General features: G+C 44.9%; 1 long non-coding RNA gene across 1 annotated transcript in view; it reads right to left on the reverse strand.

The window, feature by feature from the left end:
* Nucleotides 1-16705: 16705 nt before the first annotated feature.
* LOC146812621 (uncharacterized) overlaps nucleotides 16706-22021 on the reverse strand; it is an 88739-nt gene continuing 83423 nt past the window's right edge. Inside the window, exons 2-3 of the long non-coding RNA XR_014965970.1 lie at nucleotides 18334-18426; nucleotides 16706-16824 (exon numbers count right to left, since the gene is read on the reverse strand). This is a non-coding gene — a long non-coding RNA (uncharacterized LOC146812621). The remainder of the gene's footprint in view (nucleotides 16825-18333; nucleotides 18427-22021) is intronic.

Consider the following 22021-nt stretch of genomic DNA (forward strand, 5'->3'; position numbering starts at 1 on the left):
GGAATCAAGCATCCTAGGACCGGTTTCTGGCTATCAGCCGTTATCAGCCAGGATAGCTTGACTCCAGTGGCGTAGTGAGCACGGGTCCCACGTCTGGGAATACCCATCCCACTTAGGGCGAAAAGTGTTACAACAAACAAATGATGGACGGAATGCTGACAATGCAGACATTCTCCCCCAGTCAAGAGATCTGGGTTAAATCCATCGTTCTTTTTCCCACTACGCCACCCCAGTTTAGACATGGCCATATGCAAATCAGTCTTGACCCTGTGCCTCATGGGAACAGTCCAGCCCGAACTGCCAAGCCATGTCTTCCCTGGACCGGAAACAAGCTTCCTAGGACCGGTTTCTGGCACAGGGTCAAGACTGATTTGCATATGGCCATGTCTAAACTGTGGTGGCGTAGTGGGCAAAAGAACGATGGATTTAACCCAGATCTCTTGACTGGGGGAGAATGTCTGCATTGTCAGCATTCCGTCCATCATTTGTTTGTTGTAACGCTTTTCGCCCTAAGTGGGATGGGTATTCCCAGACGTGGGACCCATGCTCACTACGCCACTGGAGTCAAGCTATCCTGGCTGATGACGGCTGATAGCCAGAAACCAGTCCTAGGATGCTTGATTCCGGTCCAGGGAAGACATGGCTTGGCAGTTCGGGCTGGACTGTTCCCATGAGGCACAGGGTCAAGACTGATTTGCATATGGCCATGTCTAAACTGGGGTGGCGTAGTGGGAAAAAGAACGATGGATTTAACCCAGATCTCTTGACTGGGGGAGAATGTCTGCATTGTCAGCATTCCGTCCATCATCTGTTTGTTGTAACGCAACAAGAACAGCAGCAGCTGCCGCAACAGCCCACCATAGTAGTTGTTGCTCCTGACGTAGGGGCATTTCAGGAAATCGAGCTTCCTGCAGACAAAGTGGAGCAAAGTCAAACTTCTGTTTCAGAAGATCTATTGTCTTCCAGACCACCAGCAAGGAAAAGGAGGCTTAGTCCATCATCTTCTTCTTCAAGCCCCGCTTCTGATGATCGTGATGACACTTGGGTCCCACCAGCTCGGTCTGAGAGTGATATACGCCACAAGACAATGCTTCTGAAAAGGAAGGTCCCAGAAAAACTTAGAGTTATGGAGGTAGATGTAGAAGAGGGGGGTGATGATGTTGATGAAGACGAGCCAGTCATCACGCACATTACTCCCGCCCCAAAGGGATTAGAGACCAACATTCTCACCCTATCCAGAAAGGCTGCTACTGAGCGGGATGTAGCATGGATCTCACCAACACAGGTTACACCACCACTACCTCCAGCTGCCATATTTTCCAAGGCCTGGCAGGGACCTACATCCAGCTCAACCATCTCAGTAGGTAATGGTAGTAAAAGTCACAGTGTAGGTGCACAGGGTCACACATTTTCAAACACCCCCTCAAGTTCATCTGGTGTTGAAAGTGGCACATCCAGCAGTGCCAGAAAGTTCTCCTCCCCAGTTTGGGACTTCTTTTCTGTTAGCGCCAAGAAGGAGAACGTTGCTATATGCTCAATTTGTCGGCAAGGTGTTCGGCGTGGTAAGCTTGGTACAAATTATGGTACCAGAGGACAAGCAAGTCATCTCAGAATACACCACACTATCGTGTGGGAGGATCACCTACTTAAGTTAAAAGAAAGTAGAAAAAGTCAACCCATTGAAGTTGGTCAGGATGAATCAGAGAGCGATATTATTGCGGTGGCAGGTGAAGAAGAGGGAGGCATTTCTAGCCCTGTCCCCAGTAGTGCAGTGGTGGTAACGCCCACATCCTCCTCAGTAACATCAGAGTGGCACCGCAGTAAGAGCCATACTCAGAGTCTGGGTGAGACACCAAGGCGACCGGCGAGTACCTCAATGAGACAATCTGTGTCGTTGAGCCGTAGTGGGTTAATGAAAACAGCACCACTAAGGAAAGCAAGCCAGCCTACCATTGAGAGCATGTTTAGGTTGGAGGGGCAGTTCCAACGCAACCACCCAACGGCACGATTGTACAATGCGAAGCTGGCTAAAATGTTAGCGCTGGACCTTCTTCCTTTTTCATTTGTGGAAGGGGTGGGTTTCCTTGAATTTGTGTCTGCCATTGTCATGATTCACGGTAACTTTGCCATAAAACGACGATGGATTCATAAGCCTTATGGATCTATGGCCGTTTAAGAAGAAACCCGCCCCTGTCCCGTGCATCCAGCACTCCGAATGACAATTATTATATCTGTAAGTGTATATTAGTATTCGGATTTATATCAGTATATGTTTTTGTTTATGTATATTACGGGAGTTCTGCCATATATGATTTTGTTTATGCAAATGTGTAATTTTGTGTATGTTATGCGCGCTCTGAATCATGTATGTTATGCGCGCTCTGAATCACTGTTTAAATCTTGTTATGAGCCAGGGTTTTGAGAAATGCTTGAAGTTTTCAGCACATTGTACCAAGCATCGAAGAAACGGTAGTTGCGCGTATGGGAGAAATTCTAGAAAGGACGTTACCTCGCGTTGGAACGCGGGCAACGTCAACCAACGTTCGGGTGTGGCAAGCTTATAAAAGCCACACCCGAGCCTCTAGAAGGTGCTTGGCCTTCTGAGTGTGAGTCGGTTCGCTTCGCAGCAGCTTCGCCGCATCGCGCTACACTCACCTGATTCCGTTTCCAGTCAGCGGGGAGTTCTTCTTCACCGGAGCTTCCGAACCTGAAAATGAAAGAAAGAAAGCTAAGTAACTTTGCAATTCTATTATTCAACAAGGCGCCCAACGCAAGAGAGAGTCTTTAACACGATCTGGATAATACGAACAATTTTTGGAACTTCTTTTGAACGCATGTGTTTCAGAAGGGACAATGTTATTTTAAAAGCATGATAGTAGTCTAGGTAAATGTTTTTGATGTTTATTTATAACCTTTTGGGCAACCATCACTAAAGAACTTACGTCAGCAATTGGAGACTAGCAGAAGGAGATTAAAAGAAGTAGGTAAACAAGGGAGAAAAGAGGATATTGTTGTAGCCCCTTTTGAATAGCGAATTGAAGGTTAATTTGTAACATTTTCTTTTAAAGGTTTATTCACCACCTTTATTTGGACACCACTTCAATCAAACATCTGGACTTCACTCCAGCAATACTTCTCCAATGACGAAGACATCAGGACGCTAGGACTATCCCTGTAGAATCGCAGGTAGGACGTTGCGTCATTTAATTCTTGTAGCAATACTTGCGGAGTTTAAGCTAAGGTCGACTTATAGTTCGTGTTCCCTAAAACAACGTCTTGTTGCCTCGCAGGTCGACAACAGGATCCAGTAGCGTCCGAATCCGGCCCTCCTCCCCAAAGTTCTATGTATGGCCTTAGCGTAAAATCAATAGCTGGTTGTAAGTAGGAGTTCAGGGAGGTTGGTCTATAGCGTCTCTGCAAAACTCACCGATCACCCTTCAGGTAAGAGAGATCAAGGCTCCAGAAGGTAAGAGTGATTCGGTGCCCTTGACAGAAGGCCAAGCCCACGACAAAAGTTTTGCCCAGACGCTATGGATCAATCAATTTCTCTTCAGGAAATAGCAACTCTCTTGACAGACATTAAAAAAGAAAATGCAGAATTACGTAAGGATATTTCAGCTTTACAGTCAAATATGGGAATAAGCAGAGCTCAACCTTGGAGTTTTCCTTCTGCACATAAACCTGTTTTGAAGCCACCTACCTTTCAACCTATGCAGAAAACACCTAATGTAAATTCTGATGTGTCACCAACACAAATTCAAGTAATTACTCCTGTATCGGTTCCTTTAGCGGCGCCGGAAAGATTTAATGGGGATAGTAGTAAGTTCACAATTTTCTTAAATCAATGCAATTTGCATTTCATTGCTAAAGCGGCTGCTTTTCCAGATGATTCTTCTAAAGTAGCTTTTATTTTAACATATCTAGCTGGAGATGCAGCATTATGGTCAGTACCCTTGGTGGAACGCAATGATCCCATCCTCTATGATCTTAGGAAATTCAAGGAAGCAATGAAAAAATTATTTGCTAAACATGTTTTTGTGCAATCTGCAGATCACGAGTTATTACACTTAAAACAAGGAACATCTGATCTGTTACATTATATCTCAGTGTTCAACAGGCTAGTAATTGAGGCAGAATGGCCAGAAGAAAAGAGAGTCTCTTTATTTTATAAAGGCCTGAAGGACGAATTAAAAGACATGGTAACTCAGATCTTAGACCCTCCTACAGATTGTGGAGAGTTCATAGATTTGGTGGTAAAATTAAACCATCGCCTCTCAGAAAGACGGGGCGAAAAGGGGAAGGCAGACCATAAGCCTTTTCAATTCAAGGATAGAGTGTTTCTTAAATCTGATCTGGGAAATAAAACCGATGCAGGAGAACCTATGCAGATAGGGACCCTTCGGGGACCCTTAACTAAAGAAGAAAAGGAGAAACGCAGGAAGTTAAATCAATGTCTTTATTGCGGTAAAGCGGGACATTTTGTGAGGGATTGCCCTACGAAACCTTTAAAACCTAAAATTAAAACTTCAGATGTAGCAGTTTCTCAAGTATCGGAAAACTAAGTAGCTCGACAAACAATGAGGTCAGTTTTTCGAGTAAGCAATCTACTTTGGCCTCGGTATCACCAACCATTTCACAATGTCATATTAGTATTCGGGTACTGTTGCAATCTACAGACAATAAAGATAAAGTATGGTCGGTGGACGCATTAATTGATTCTGGTGCTACAGGAAACTTTATCGATACCCAATTAATGACTGATTTAGGAATTCAGAAAGTTCTTAAGGATTCCCCAGAAAGAGTTCGAGCAGTGGACGGAAAGGAATTGACATCAGGACCTATTAAACATCACACAGAAAATTTACTTATGACTTGTTCCACTAAACATTGTGAATACATTACCCCCACATAGGGACTTTGATTGTCGCATAGATTTAACTCCTGGGGCTACATTGCCTTGTAGTCGAATCTATGCCCTAACTGAATCTGAGACTACCCATTTACGAAATTATCTTGACGAATACCTTGCCAATGGTTTTATCAGGCATTCTAAGTCACCAGTTTCATCGCCTCTTTTTTTCATCCCGAAGAAAGGAGGCGAGTTGCGCACGTGCATAGACTATCGCGCTTTAAATAATGTGACCATTAAAAATCGATACCCGTTACCATTGATACCAACTTTATTGGATCAAATCAAGGACGCTACCATTTACACAAAATTGGATTTACGTGGAGCATATCATCTGGTAAGAGTTCGTGAGGGCGATGAATGGAAGACTGCCTTCCGAACCAAGTTTGGTTTGTATGAATATCAAGTCATGCCCTTCGGACTCTGTAACGCTCCAGCTGCATTCCAGTTTTTTATAAATGAAGTGTTGAGAGATTTCCTAGATATATGTTGTGTGGTTTACATTGATGATATTTTGATTTATTCAAAGAACACCGAAGAACATGTAAAACAGGTAAGGGCCATTCTCCAACAGCTTTTAAAAAATTCTCTCTATGTCAAATTAGAGAAAAGCATGTTTCATGTTTCAAAAGTAGATTTTTTGGGTTATATACTTAGCCCATCTGGACTTGAGATGGACCCCAAGAAAATACAAGCAGTTTGTGATTGGCCTAGTCCATCTACTGTAAAACAAATCCAAAGTTTTTTAGGCTTCGCAAACTTCTATAGAAGGTTCATTCCTAATTTTTCTCAACTCATTACCCCCATCACCAAATTGTTAAGGAAAAATACAAAATTTGTTTGGGATAATGAAGCTGAACAGGCCTTTCAAACTTTAAAGAAACAATTTACGTCAGCTCCTATTCTTATGCATCCGGACCCATCCCAACCATTTATAGTAGAAGCTGATGCTTCTCAAAATGCTATTGGAGGGATTCTTTCCCAAAGACATCAAAATACTGGACAGATGCATCCAATAGCATATTATTCTAGGAAACTTACCCCAGCAGAACAAAATTATGCAATTTCAGACAGAGAATTATTAGCTATTAAAGCAGTTTTTGGAGAATGGCGTCATTACTTGTTGGGTGCTCGTCATCCTATTACCATTTATACTGACCATAGAAACTTGCAGACATTAAGGTCTGCTAAAGCGCTGTCAGCACGTCATTTACGTTGGACTTTGTTTTTTAATGATTATAACTTTGTAATCACATACCGACCAGGAAAAGACAATAATAAAGCTGATGCACTTTCTCGAATTGGAATTACGGAAGATACACATGTAACAGCAGAAGCTTCCCAGCCAATTCTGCCTGCACGTTGTTTTCAAGTGGGAGTCATCAGTTCTGAGGTTATGAAGGACATACAAACTGAATTAGAAACAAGAGACAAAGACAGTTGGCACAAAGAATATCCTTTATTACAATGGAGAAACAATTATCTGTACAACAACGATCAGCTCTTTGTACCAACATCACAATTGCAAGAACAAATCATGCACCTCCATCATGATACGCTTTTAGCTGCTCATCCAGGTGTGACTAAAATGTATCATTTAATTAAGAGGCAGTTTTGGTGGCCCACGATGTTTGATGATATAAAACATTATGTAGACACATGTGTAACTTGTATTCAAAATAAACCTATGCATCATGCTCCTAAGGGATTGTTACACCCTTTACCTGTACCTCCTCAACCATGGCACACAGTATCTCTAGATTTTATAGTAGAGTTACCTTGTACACATTCCGGTTGTACTACTATCATGACTGTGGTTGACCATTTCACTCGAGCTGCTCATTTCATTCCTTTACGACAATTGCCAACTGCTTTTGAAATGGCTCAAATATTTGCAAAAGAAATCATCAGATTACATGGAATTCCTTCTGTGGTAATTTCCGACAGAGGGGCCCAATTTATTTCCCATTTTTGGCAACATTTAGGGAAGGTGATTCATATGGACATACGTACCTCTTCCAGTTACCACCCACAAACCGATGGTTTAACTGAAAGAACTAACCAAACCATTGAGCAGTATTTACGTTGTATGTTAACCACTTTTGACAGTGAATGGTCCGATCTTTTATGGGCAATGGAACTTGTATATAATAATTTGGATCACTCTTCCATTGGCATGTCTCCTTTTTTTTGCACTTTTGGGTATCATCCTAAAACGATCATTCAACTTGAAAAAACGTCTTTAACAAATCCAACTGTGAATGAGTTAGTACAAACGATAGTCTCTGTCCAACAACAAGCTCAGTATCATTTAGCACAAGCTAAGGAGACTCAAAAACTGACTTCCGATAAACATCGATCTATACCACCATCATATCAAGTAGGGGATAAGGTGTGGCTATCGACCAAAAATTTAAGATTGAAGGGCTGTAAAAAATTTAATCCACGCTTTATAGGACCCTTTGCCATTGATAAGGTCATCAATCCTGTGTGTGTGCGGTTGACGCTCCCACCTAAGTATCACTTTCACCCAACGTTTCATGTCTCGTTAGTGAAACCCTACTCTCCTCATACTCGAGTCATTAAACCTCCTCCAGTTATTGACATAGATGGTACACCAGAGTTTGAAGTTAAAACAATTCTAGATTCAAAACGTATTAGAGGGAAATTACACTATCTAGTCGATTGGAAGGGATATGGCCCAGAAGAACGATCGTGGGAGCCTCTTGCTAATTTGCAAAACGCGCCACGGTTGGTTAGAACCTTCCATTTACGACATCCGGAAAAACCCAAACCAGTTCCACAAGTCTTAGGGGGGCTTGTGAGAGGGGGGTACTGTCATGATTCACGGTAACTTTGCCATAAAACGACGATGGATTCATAAGCCTTATGGATCTATGGCCGTTTAAGAAGAAACCCGCCCCTGTCCCGTGCATCCAGCACTCCGAATGACAATTATTATATCTGTAAGTGTATATTAGTATTCGGATTTATATCAGTATATGTTTTTGTTTATGTATATTACGGGAGTTCTGCCATATATGATTTTGTTTATGCAAATGTGTAATTTTGTGTATGTTATGCGCGCTCTGAATCATGTATGTTATGCGCGCTCTGAATCACTGTTTAAATCTTGTTATGAGCCAGGGTTTTGAGAAATGCTTGAAGTTTTCAGCACATTGTACCAAGCATCGAAGAAACGGTAGTTGCGCGTATGGGAGAAATTCTAGAAAGGACGTTACCTCGCGTTGGAACGCGGGCAACGTCAACCAACGTTCGGGTGTGGCAAGCTTATAAAAGCCACACCCGAGCCTCTAGAAGGTGCTTGGCCTTCTGAGTGTGAGTCGGTTCGCTTCGCAGCAGCTTCGCCGCATCGCGCTACACTCACCTGATTCCGTTTCCAGTCAGCGGGGAGTTCTTCTTCACCGGAGCTTCCGAACCTGAAAATGAAAGAAAGAAAGCTAAGTAACTTTGCAGTTCTATTATTCAACAAGGCGCCCAACGCAAGAGAGAGTCTTTAACACGATCTGGATAATACGAACAATTTTTGGAACTTCTTTTGAACGCATGTGTTTCAGAAGGGACAATGTTATTTTAAAAGCATGATAGTAGTCTAGGTAAATGTTTTTGATGTTTATTTATAACCTTTTGGGCAACCATCACTAAAGAACTTACGTCAGCAATTGGAGACTAGCAGAAGGAGATTAAAAGAAGTAGGTAAACAAGGGAGAAAAGAGGATATTGTTGTAGCCCCTTTTGAATAGCGAATTGAAGGTTAATTTGTAACATTTTCTTTTAAAGGTTTATTCACCACCTTTATTTGGACACCACTTCAATCAAACATCTGGACTTCACTCCAGCAATACTTCTCCAATGACGAAGACATCAGGACGCTAGGACTATCCCTGTAGAATCGCAGGTAGGACGTTGCGTCATTTAATTCTTGTAGCAATACTTGCGGAGTTTAAGCTAAGGTCGACTTATAGTTCGTGTTCCCTAAAACAACGTCTTGTTGCCTCGCAGGTCGACAACAGGATCCAGTAGCGTCCGAATCCGGCCCTCCTCCCCAAAGTTCTATGTATGGCCTTAGCGTAAAATCAATAGCTGGTTGTAAGTAGGAGTTCAGGGAGGTTGGTCTATAGCGTCTCTGCAAAACTCACCGATCACCCTTCAGGTAAGAGAGATCAAGGCTCCAGAAGGTAAGAGTGATTCGGTGCCCTTGACAGCCATCTGCCCGAAATGGAAAGTTCCCAGCCGGTCCTATTTCGCAAGAATTGCTGTTCCGGCACTACATCATGATGTGCTGGAATTGGTTGGACAAGCTTTGCAGAAGAGTGCTGTGCACAATATCCACCTGACAACAGACATGTGGAGCAGTTGCCAAGCCACAGATTACATGTGCATCACTGCACACTGGATCTCTTTTGTGGGGCTTAAAGATAAACTATCTGCACGAGGTGTTGTTGACACAGCTGCGATTTTTGAAGGTACTCGGAAACATGCAACTGTAGCCATGTTCGCCATGGAGAAATCTCATATGGCTGAAAACATTTTACACGAGTTTCGCACCAAGGTTTTGGAATGGCTGCGGCCCAGAGGGCTTCGTATTGGTTTTGTTGCCACAGACAATGGCAGTAATGTACTTAAGGCCATGGAACTTGGTTCCTATTTCAGGGTTCCGTGTTTGGCGCACTGCATAAACATTATAGTTCAAGACTTTCTGAAAAAAGAACCCATAGTCAGCAATTTACTGGCCATCTGCCGAAGAATATGCACTCATTTCAGCCATTCTTTTAAAGCTCAGAAGCAGCTGAGGATCATCCAACTTGAATTTAGGATGCCAGTCAAGGCACTCATCCAGGAGGTGGCAACACGTTGGAACTCAACGTATTACATGCTTGATCTTCTGTACGAACAGCACATGTCACTCCATGAATATGTCTGGAAAAGAAGAGGGGATGCTAGTGCTACTGTTAAAGGCATGAACCTTGACATGGAGCAATGGAGCCTAATTAAATGCCTGACTGAGATGCTTTCTCCTTTTGAGGTCTTCACACGTGAAGTCAGCAAGGAGGACTGTACAATGGGCCAAGCTATCCCATTATTGCAAATGCTAGAGTATGAGCTGAATAATATGTCTGAATCATACAAAGGTGTAGAGGACAGAAGCCAAGCCCATGACTTGGTGGAGAGCTTATCCCGGCGCTTAACTGAAAATGTAAGGTTACAAAATAAAATTTTGTCACAAGAACATTACATTTGTGCCACAATTCTGGATCCACGTGCAAAATTGGGACTACTCAAGACATTCCTTGCTTTTTCCGACAATGATGTTGCCCGCTACAAAAGTTGTATAGCTGAAGCAGCCAGTAAGTTGGAAAACGAATGGCTGCTAATTAAAAGCCCGCAAGATCAACCCACAACAAGTACTGATACTGAAGCAGGCCATGCAGAATCAAGTGCAACTTCGTTGGCTGAGGGCAGTGCGGTTGGCTCACAATCACAACACTCACCATCACTATCGACTACAGAAACAATAACTGGATCATTAGGCCGAGTACAATCATTATCATTACAGGATTGGTATGTAAAGATGGGCTATTGTAAGCACAGTGCTGATGCACAGAAAAAACAGCACAAAAGGTTACCAGCAGCAACCCTGAACATTGAGCGGATGGTCCAGGCCTATCTGGACGACCCAACAGAGGTGTACGTTGATCAAAACCCATTGCAGTATTGGTATAGGAAAAGGTCTGAATGGCCACAGCTCAGCAGGCTGGCGATAAGCTATCTGGCTTGCCCTGTCGCAAGTGTCTCTTCCGAACGTGTTTTCAGTGCTGCTGGTTCCATTGTAACATTGAGAAGGACCAGTCTATCTCCAAAAAACGTGGAGAGGTTAACAATGATCAAAATGAATCAGCACTTCATACCACCGAATTACACAATACATGAATCAACGGAGGAAGATGAGGACAGCGGCTCAGGTGATGGAAGTATTGTGTCAGATGATTACCTACTACTGGCTGAACCCCCAGAGTTTGAGGACGAGCTATACTTCCCTGACAATTAGGCTCGCACTTACTGTCTTCCTCCCTTTTTTCCCCCTTTGTTTATGTGTCTGTCGTTCCGGTTATAAACTTGTGAATCACAACAAATCCATTACCACCGTCTTCTACTCTTCTAATTTAATATACAAGTTTCAGGTGTCTGCTATTTGACAGTACAGTCCTCCGAATCCAGCTCCTCCGCTCCATCATACTGAATCTCCTGCTCAATTCCATTTCCCTCATGAATGATGATTGGATGATGGTAACAACAAATTCAAACTTTCCTAGTCCTTCCAAAAGAAGTGGACCATGAATCAGATGACTACTATAGCTATCCTCCTTTCAGAGCCGAGAGAGACTGGCCATTAACTGAAAATAAGATGGAACAGGTAATGATTGATGCCATGCATTGGACGCAGAGTCGCAGACTATTTAGATTTTGTTGTGTTTGTTGTGCATGAATTTATGTAATTGTGCACTGCCACTAAACAACTTTCTACAGAACACACTAATTTACCCCTTCTTGCAAATAAGAAATTTGTACTTCTCCTGCAGCTTGGTGATACATTGCTTTTAATTCAATACAGGAAGGGGACTCACTCAATCTGCGCAATGAGTATGATTGACACAACAGCACCGTCCGATGGCGAAATAGACGGCCCGTTAACTTAAGATGAGAAGGAACAGGTAATGATTGATGCCATGCATTGGACGCAGAGTCGCAGACTGAATGATTTAGATTTTGTTGTGTTTGTTGTGCATGAATTTATGTAATTGTGCACTGCCACTAATCAACTTTCTACAGAACACACTAAGTAATTTCCCCCTTATTGCAAATAAGAAATTTGTACTTCTCCTGCAGCTTAGTGACCCATTGCTTTTAATTCAATACAGGAAGGGGACTCACTCAATCTGCGCAATGAGTATGATTGACACAACAGCACCGTCCATCATGATGATGGCGAAATAGACGGCCCGTTAACTTAAGATGAGAAGGAACAGGTAATGATTGATGCCATGCATTGGACGCAGAGTCGCAGACTGAATGATTTAGATTTTGTTGTGTTTGTTGTGCATGAATTTATGTAATTGTGCACTGCCACTAATCAACTTTCTACAGAACACACTAAGTAATTTCCCCCTTCTTGCAAATAAGAAATTTGTACTTCTCCTGCAGCTTGGTGACCCATTGCTTTTAATGCAATACAGGAAGGGGACTCACTCAATCTGCGCAATGAGTATGATTGACACAACAGCACCGTCCATCATGATGATGGCGAAATAGACGGCCCGTTAACTTAAGATGAGAAGGAACAGGTAATGATTGATGCCATGCATTGGACGCAGAGTCGCAGACTGAATGATTTAGATTTTGTTGTGTTTGTTGTGCATGAATTTATGTAATTGTGCACTGCCACTAATCAACTTTCTACAGAACACACTAAGTAATTTCCCCCTTCTTGCAAATAAGAAATTTGTACTTCTCCTGCAGCTTGGTGACCCATTGCTTTTAATTCAATACAGGAAGGGGACTCACTCAATCTGCGCAATGAGTATGATTGACACAACAGCACCGTCCATCATGATGATGGTGAAATAGACGGCCCGTTAACTTAAGATGAGAAGGAACAGGTAATGATTGATGCCATGCATTGGACGCAGAGTCGCAGACTGAATGATTTAGATTTTGTTGTGTTTGTTGTGCATGAATTTATGTAATTGTGCACTGCCACTAATCAACTTTCTACAGAACACACTAAGTAATTTCCCCCTTCTTGCAAATAAGAAATTTGTACTTCTCCTGCAGCTTGGTGACCCATTGCTTTTAATTCAATACAAGAAGGTGACTCACTCAATCTGCGCAATGAGTATGATTGACACAACAGCACCGTCCATCATGATGATGGCGAAATAGACGGCCCGTTAACTTAAGATGAGAAGGAACAGGTAATGATGACAATTAATGGCATGCATTGGACACCTGACTCTAAGCTATTGGTCTTTGTGTTTGCGTTGTTTGTTTGTTGTGCACAAAGTGATGTCAAAGTGTACTAGTAATCTATCTTTCTGTACACAATAAAGAATGACTCAAGTCAGTAATATTTATATTTCTACTCTTGTTGTGTCATAAAAATTTTACTTATACTGCAGGCCGATCTTCACAGTCAGTCAGTAAAAGTATCAGAGATGATGATCATTAAGTCAGGACTCAGGAGGACGTTTCATGAGTGGCATAAAACGGAAAAGCCAAAAGGTAAACACGTCAACAACAACAACCACAGCAGACCCAAATTTCTGTGTAGAAGTTGAATAGAGTGTAGCGGTGGGATGACTGCAGTGCATTGATTTTACTAACTTAAACTGTAAAATGCTATGTTTGGAATGGATAATGTGCTTTGCGTTTGTCCAACTCTTTGAGAGAAAAAAAAAGAATTTTAAGTGTTAACCCCTTCCATGCCCATGACGGAACGGTTCCGTCATGAGCATCGGTTGCGCTGTGCTCATGACGGAACCGTTCCGTCATGGCCCCGCCCGCGCTCGAACCCTTCAGCACCGCGGGGGAATTCCCGCAGCGCTGAAGGGGTTAAAGTAGGATGTGCTAATGCTAAGCACTGTGGGCCTGCTCTCTCCTGTTACTGTTGAAGGTCAATGCTGGAAACAGACTAGAGTAGAGATGATGCATAGATGCCACCTCGGAAAGTGTTCTTGTTGCACTACACCATCACTTGTGCATTTGTTTTAACTTTCTTTCTCAATATCCCCTTTGGTTTTCAATCTACTATTACAGGCCGGGCCTTGCCCGAAACTTTGTAAAACATTACAATGCATATTAATTACCTTACCAATCAATCACCTTTTTTTTCCAGCCAGGCAGTGGCGAATGGCGAGGCGACACACCCAAGATTGATGGACGAGAGGAGCAAGAGGAATGCTGAGATGCAAAAATCCAGTCCATATTTTTGACCAGGATAAGACAGTAACAGTATCCACTTTTCTCTTCTTTTAAATAATTTGATTAATATCTTGTATACAATCTTTACAACAGTGTGTTCTTGGAGTTGTTATTATCAATCATCATTAGGTTTGCTCTGTGTTTACGATTCTTCCCTACCAATTTTTAAAATTTCTATTTGCTATCTGTTAAAGTATTAAGGCCGGAACAACAGAACAAGAACTAGAAATGTATGTAATACGGGTCTCTCATCATCATGCATGCATTGCCTTTTTCTCCCTTAACATATGGATATGGTAGTCTTCAATGATTGCCGTTTGTTTGTCTATGTATGCATACTGTTTTTCTATGTCAAACCTTTCCCAAAAACCCCCTTCCCATCCATTCAACAAACCCTAACCCTCTTCCCCCGGGCTGTGTGACTTATTGTCGAGGTGGAACTAAATTAAATGTACACCAATACTTAATCACACACTTGCTGGGGCGGATGTGGTGAAAGCAACACTACTTCAATTTCAAGGCAGAGCGATGATCTTCTTCTGCTTGGCCACCCATGAGTAGGATATTTCAGAGGTTATTTTTTTTAACAAAGGAACATATACCTCAGCATGAATTGCCGGCATTGATTGGATTTGTTTCTTGTCATTCCTCATATACAGCACTAACTGTTAGGCTGTAGGCCTAGTCAAGTGACTCGACACAACTATAGTTTGTAACTCTGTCTAGTAGGCTATCCTCCTAACCACCATTCTGTTTTTTTGTCAAATATTTGAGCATATTATTGTTGCTCGGTAAGTTCTGTACTGTACTTCATTCAACTACTCCTAACAGTCTCTCAAAGGCGATTGACTGTCTCCTTCTCTTTTTTTGCAAATGCTGCCGCCCTGCCAGTGTCTACTACTACTACTATGCTGCTACCACCACCATCACCCCAATCATGGCATGTATGAAAAAGGAAACCATCTTCACCATGCAGCCAGTGCTGTGCCACAGTTGGACATAAACATCAAGCACCGGTAAGAGACAAGTTTGGGGTAGGCAGAATTAATAATGGACATGTTGTCAATGATTTCATTTTCACACACCAGTACAAAGAATGCATAGACTAGAGGACAGACTGAAAGTACTAGAAGGACCAGTCAATGAGTGAGGTGTGTCGCATCTATCTGTGTTTTATACAGTCAGCCAATTATTGAAATCAAACACAGGTTATGGGCGGCCATGCATCAGCAAGGAAACAGTGTGATGTAAAACAGTTACCCCACCTACAAAACATTAACAACATTGCATGTAACATAGAAAAATATATTTAATTTACCCTAACAAATAAACTAAACCCACAAAAGCTGACCCACCCCCCTCCCTAACCCCAACCAATGTCCATAGAAGTCCGTAACGCCCAAACAAGTTCCCACCCACCCACCCAAACAAGAATTAAAAAAGGGGCAGAACAGGATGACAGGGACTAAGTGGTGGGGCGGGACTCCAGGAGGACACGCATCTGGCGCGTCTCGCCCTCTAAACGGGCGACGCGGCGTCTAAGGGTGCGGCAGTTGCAGCCACAGTGGGCGGGGGCACCGGAGATGGCACGGTGGCGGCGGACAGCCGCCAGACGGTGGCGCCGTACCGCTGGAGGGCGGTGGCTGGGGCCCGGGCCACGGGAGGTGGCTTCAACAATTGCAGCCGCAGTCTCCTCCTCCTCCTCGGCTAAGACCACCAGCCGCCGGTATTCTCGCTGGATTGCCTCCAGCTTCCGGCGCCGTGCCTTGGTGGCCAACTCCTTCCGATTTTGTTTCGGAGTAGCTGTGTATCAAAAAGAAAAAAACAAGAAAATTGTAAAATATACTCTTAGAAAAACAGTAGGACAAGGTAATTATTTATACACATAGTGGCATGGTAGAGTAGCACAATAAAGCACAGTAGTACATAACATTTTAAATGTCGCCCGTCCTTCTTCCTTCCACCCGTCTTTCACTTTTTAGTTGAACAGTGCACCAGGTGCTCTTCTCCATAAAACTTTCAAAGCTGAGTTGAAATCAGATAGATGAGGCCATTGGTTACTCAATACTCCGGCTCCTATGCCAATTAAAGGGAATTCTAGTCTTCTAGTTCACTCTTCAAACGTCCCCAACAACTCATACTTACTTACGACATCGGATAGCGGGCAGACTTTGTCCGCCCGCCATCCTCATGCTAAAAAGGGTGGGGGTCCCGTGGGGACAATTAATTAGGATGATGCGCCCGGCACAGTGGCGGGCGCATCCTGTTTTTTTTTTTACATTCTGGTTGGCTTTGCTGAAAGCAATGCTAAAATGTTGTGCTGCTTTTCCAAGCACAACATGATGGGCCCCGCACGGAGCCTGTCACGTTTTGCTTTGAAAGGCGGGGGGGTACCATAGCATAGGTAGGTACCCTCCATGGGGGCACCCAAGCATACTCTGCAATGTCTGCATGCCTTTCCGTGGCGGACGGCAATGCTGCCACGCAAAGGCATTCCAAAATGCAGATTATATGGCTGGCGGTGTGTTCAGAGAGACACCACCGGCATATTGAACCCTTTTCCGCCTGGTCGACATGTGGGGAGTCTGAATATTTTCTACAGGGATGGCAGGAGGTATGCCCCTGCGGTATCGGCAGTGAATTCCAGCCGGCCCGGCAGGGGCAATACGCCCATCATCCTAATGGGGCCCTAAGTCACAACTGTACAGTATACATATACATACAGTACACCCTTGCAGTGAGTGTACTGTCAAGTTTAACAATAGTGAAGGATTATGAATCTAACTAACCACCGCCTGCCACTGGTGCTGCCACTCCCCCTACCGCTCCATCGTCGGTATCGGCAGCAACTGCCGCATCCTCGCCCTCCACGTCGCCTTGTTCGCTGGCCCCGGCAATGGTGGTCGGTGGTGCGCCTAGAAAACATTACACATTTATTAGGCGTCAAATACACCTCCCCCCTATTGATCAGTAGCAAGGTTGAAAAATGAGTTAATACTAACATACATCACTAGTACAAATCAGGTAGTAGTAGAGTAGACACTAATAGTTATATATGATCATTGTAGCCTTTGCTTAATTAGCCCTAGCCATGCTACCATTTTACCTTTGTGTCTTTTATTTTTGCACATGTGACGTTACCTTTACCTTGCAGCTTAAGACACCTTTGAGCCCACATGACCTGCCTCACACTGCTACTGTCTAGTCTACGCGCTGCGTACAAGCGGTCAACAAACATTAACAAGCCACTTTTTTAGGAAGTACTGGTGTACTACTGTTACTGTTAGTCCATATTGCTTATCCATAAATGCTAAACTTTTTGGCACGGCTGAGAAATGCTTGCAAGTTGCAATATACTAACGCACACCATTTCATTTTTCGCATTACAGACGCGAGATTCCCTTCTACGAACCAGAGCTTCTGAATGATGCAACAACTACCAGTACTAGGTTCTTCTAAGGTGAGGGGTCCCTTCACTCACATCTTCATTTATAAATTTATATAAACTAAATGGCTATGGGATGGTGGTGCTGCATTCCACCACTGTTCAGTTATCATGATTTAATTCCCAACTGTATAAGTGTAACAATGTATATTGTTTTAATGTTATTGATTTTCCGGTTGGTGCTGCATTTATATGAAAACAGTGTACAGACCTTCTCAAATTGAAATAAACATTTTGAACTTACATAGACTTGGTGGTATTTGGTGTGGACTAACTTACACGAGTGAGCAAATTAAAGTAAGGGTGTGCATGTGATTTGCTTCCACGACTGAGAGGTTGGGTGTGTTATGTTCTGGGTTGTCTACTTGTTGGGTATCTTGGGGGGAGGGTTCCGAGACCTAATAGTTATGACAAGACAGTACTATAGTCAAGCAGTGGAATTGTGGTGGGTGCGGAATTTCTGATTGAGGTGTGCAAGGAATGTCCAACCTACCATCACCAACATCCTATTTTCTGGTGCAAATGTCTGTGTATGTGCAAGATCCCTACAACAGTAGTATGTCCTATAGGGTATCATATCAAAATAGTAATAAATCTGGTAGGGCTGTTGCTGTGAATTTTCAAAGCCTCAAGATCTATAAGAGTAAAAGTAGTACAAGACAACGACCCAACGGATTGGACTCAATGGCTCGAGCTACTGGTAAATATGAGTTTTATATTACAACCTTTCACAAAGAGTGGCACTGGCCAACTGGGCAAGACTAGCTACTACAGTACAGACAGACTGATAGTATGTAGTAGTAGTAGTAGTACTCAGAGTCATCATAGCGGAGGCAGGGATAAGATTTTTGAAACCGTACAGATCGAAGGATAATTGGTGGTAAAAAAATAGCATTTAGAAACAAACAATAGTTCGGGAAAAATATGGGGCAGTACAAGTTATTGAATAAGAAATATTATTAAAAACAAGAAGACTTACTGGGGCCAGCAGAGGAGCCCTCAGCGGTGTCCTCCTGGTGGTGTTCTGTGTGTCCCGCCGACTGCCCAGTCCCAGTCGGTCTGCCCCTGGGTGCTGATGAACAGGAAAGATATAAGAAAGAGACAAACATTGATGGATGGTGTCAAACAAATACAATATTTTTCAACAACGGTCAAAAAACACTTATGTAAACAACAATTGCAATAACTAAATTGACCGATCTCATCTGGTCAGCAAGTAATATCGGGGGATTCGCAGTTCGACTACTTAAGTTACTATTTATCAACAGTAATCCAGTCTTCCATTCTGATTCCAGAATACCAAGTTACAACTTAGCCTAAGTACAACGTACCATCCAACCTAGCCCACCTATTCCAGGCATGCCAATTGTACATTAAGGTGCCAATTACGATCCTGTAAAAACCGGGTACGAACCGTCGGTCGGAGCGTTTTCTCCGTCCGACTCGTACCCGGTTGTAAAACTGTACAAACATGCAAGTACGATTCGCACGGAAACACCATTTCCGTACGAGTCGTACAAAACACCGACCGACGAAAATATACATACAAATGTAATCCGGGAAAGCGCCGAAGTGACGTCGGGACGCTTTCAGGCAGCGTTTCACGAACCAGGAAGTACGATTCGAACCGACAGCAGTCCGGATGGCAATATTTTTACGGCACCCAAAAAGTGCCGGAAAAGCGAAGTACGCCGCGAAATGACCAGATGAGGGGGCCCGGTACGCGCCGTACCCACCCCCAGCCCCCGTGAGTACGCGCCGAACCCCCCCCAGCCCCCGTGTATGTACGAGTCGAACCCCCCGTGTATGTACGAGTCGAACCCCCCGTGTATGTACACCCGTGTACGTACGAGTCGAACCCCCCCGTGTATGTACACCCATGTACGTACGAGTCGAACCCCCACCCGTGTATGTACACCCATGTAGGTACGAGTCGAACCCCCCCGTGTATGTACGAGTCGAACCCCCCGTGTATGTACACCCGTGTACGTACGAGTCGAACCCCCACCCGTGTATGTACGGTGCGTACCCCCAGAGCGAAAAAAATTCCCCGTACGACTCGTATCCGGTCTTTTTACCGTACGAATCATACAAGTGCCGTACAAACTGCCAAGTACGATTCGCATGGGAAAAAGACCATACGAATCGCATTGGGAATTATTCCCCACACGTCCTCGGGTCGTAAAATGTGTCCGACACATCCTCGGACGGTTTACCGTACAAATGTGAAAAGTGAAGTCCGACCGCGCAAGTACGATCCATCCCGTGCGTCCGATGTTACAACCGGATGGAAAAAACACCGTCCGCACTGAACTCCCATAGCAACCATGTAGACATGTGCCCGCATACGCGCCCAACACTCCCCCCAGCCCTCCTATGTACGAGTCGAATCCCCACCCGTGTATGTACACCCGTGTATGTACGAGACGTACCCCCACCTGCGTATGTATGGAACGTACCCCCACCCCAACCGTGTATGTACGGACCGTACCCCCACCCCAACCGTGTATGTACAACCCGTACCCTCACCCGCGTATGTATGGAGCGTACCCCACCCCAACCGTGTATGTACGACCCGTACCCTCACCCGTGTATGTATGGAGTGTACCCCCACCCCAACCGTGTATGTACGGACCGTACCCCCACCCCAACCGTGGATGTACGACCCGTACCCTCACCCGCGTATGTATGGAGCGTACCCCCACTCCAACCGTGTATGTACGACCCGTACCCTCACCTGTGTATGTATGGAGCGTACCCCCACCCCAACCATGTATGTACGGACCGTACCCCCACCCCAACCGTGGATGTATGACCCGTACCCTCACCCGCGTATGTATGGAGCGTACCCCCACCCCAACCGTGTATGTACGACCCGTACCCTCACCCGCGTATGTATGGAGCGTACCCCCACCCCAACCGTGTATGTACGGACCGTACCCCCACCCCAACCGTGGATGTACGACCCGTACCCTCACCCGCGTATGCATGGAGCGTACCCCCACCCCAACCGTGTATGTACGACCCATACCCCCACCCCAACTGTGGATGTACGACCCGTACCCTCACCCGCGTATGTATGGAGCGTACCCCCACCCCAACCGTGTATGTACGACCCGTACCCTCGCCCGCGTATGTATGGAGCGTACCCCCACCCCAACCGTGTATGTACGACCCATACCCTCACCCGCATATGTATGGAGCGTACCCCCACCCCAACTGTGTATGTATGGACCGTACCCCCACCCCAACCGTGGATGTACGGCCCGTACCCTCACCCGCGTATGTATGGAGCGTACCCCCACCCCAACCGTGTATGTACGACCTGTACCCTCGCCCGCGTATGTATGGAGCGTACCCCCACCCCAACCGTGTATGTACGACCCATACCCTCACCCACATATGTATGGAGCGTACCCCCACCCCAACATTCTAAGTACGGAGCGCACCCCAGGCCCCAACACCAGCACCTTCACCTAACATCGCGCATGTACGAGTCGTACCAAGCCAGACACAAGGACAGCACTGTACAACAAAATTGCCGAAGTACACACCGTACACACGCTTAAAACGCACGTACACAACCAGGACAAAGCACAACAACACAAGAATACACTATTCGAATGGCACAAAGCCACAAAACATGTCCAACAAGCACAAATACAACACATTCACTGACCTGCAACTGCCAAAATCCCAAACAGAGGCCCAAAACACAACCACTCCTTATAACACACCCACCCAAAGTTCAAACACAGCCACACCCACCAATGGACCAATAAAAAGGGCCCACACACACAAACCATGAGCCTTTGCAACAGACTCACTGCTGCCAGACCCCACAGACAACCTACAGCACCATACTTGAACCTTTACTACACCTTACACTTGCACACCTTCACACACACACCTTCACAAACACCCCCTCATCACATTCACACACACTTGCACAACCACACCCACACACCCACAACCATCCACACCCACACCCCCCACAACCATCCACACCCACACCCCTCACCATGCCCACTAACAAGAATCCAAAGTTCACTAGCCAAGAGTTGGAGGTCCTTGTCGACGAAATCCTCAGAGTCGAGCCACACCTCTTTGGAACATTGGTCAGACAGACCAGCATTTCTGAAAAAACAGCCATGTGGCAGAGGATTGTCGATGCTGTGAATGCTGTTGCGACCACCAAAAGGACCAGGCATGAATGCCAAGCCAGGTGGTACGATCTGCGGAGGAGGGTCCGAGCCAAAATGACCGACGACCACAACCAGGCCAACATCACAGGAGGAGGGCTGCCCCGCAGACCCGTACAATACCATCCCTGGGAGGAGAGGGTGATGGCCATACTGCCGGTGGTGGCAGTGGACGGATTAGAAGGACTCCGAGACCCGGGTGAGTACACAAACAACTCACCTCACATGGAGGGAACGTCATCCACAACCAAACTCACAATCAGTCACGCAACCACCCCAAGCTATCGCATGACTCAACCACACTCCATGAACACACACATGCCACTAGTGCCACCATGCCCCATGCACCCAGCTGGACAATGCCAAGTCACAGGCCACAGAAAACACCAACACAAGACACGGTAAGCCGGATGGCGGGAGTGTGGGCCCCAAAAATCACATAGTGCAACTCAGAAGCAGACAACA

Source organism: Triturus cristatus, chromosome 7 (genome assembly GCF_964204655.1).
Source record: "Triturus cristatus chromosome 7, aTriCri1.1, whole genome shotgun sequence".
In the NCBI taxonomy this organism is placed as follows: domain Eukaryota; kingdom Metazoa; phylum Chordata; class Amphibia; order Caudata; family Salamandridae; genus Triturus; species Triturus cristatus.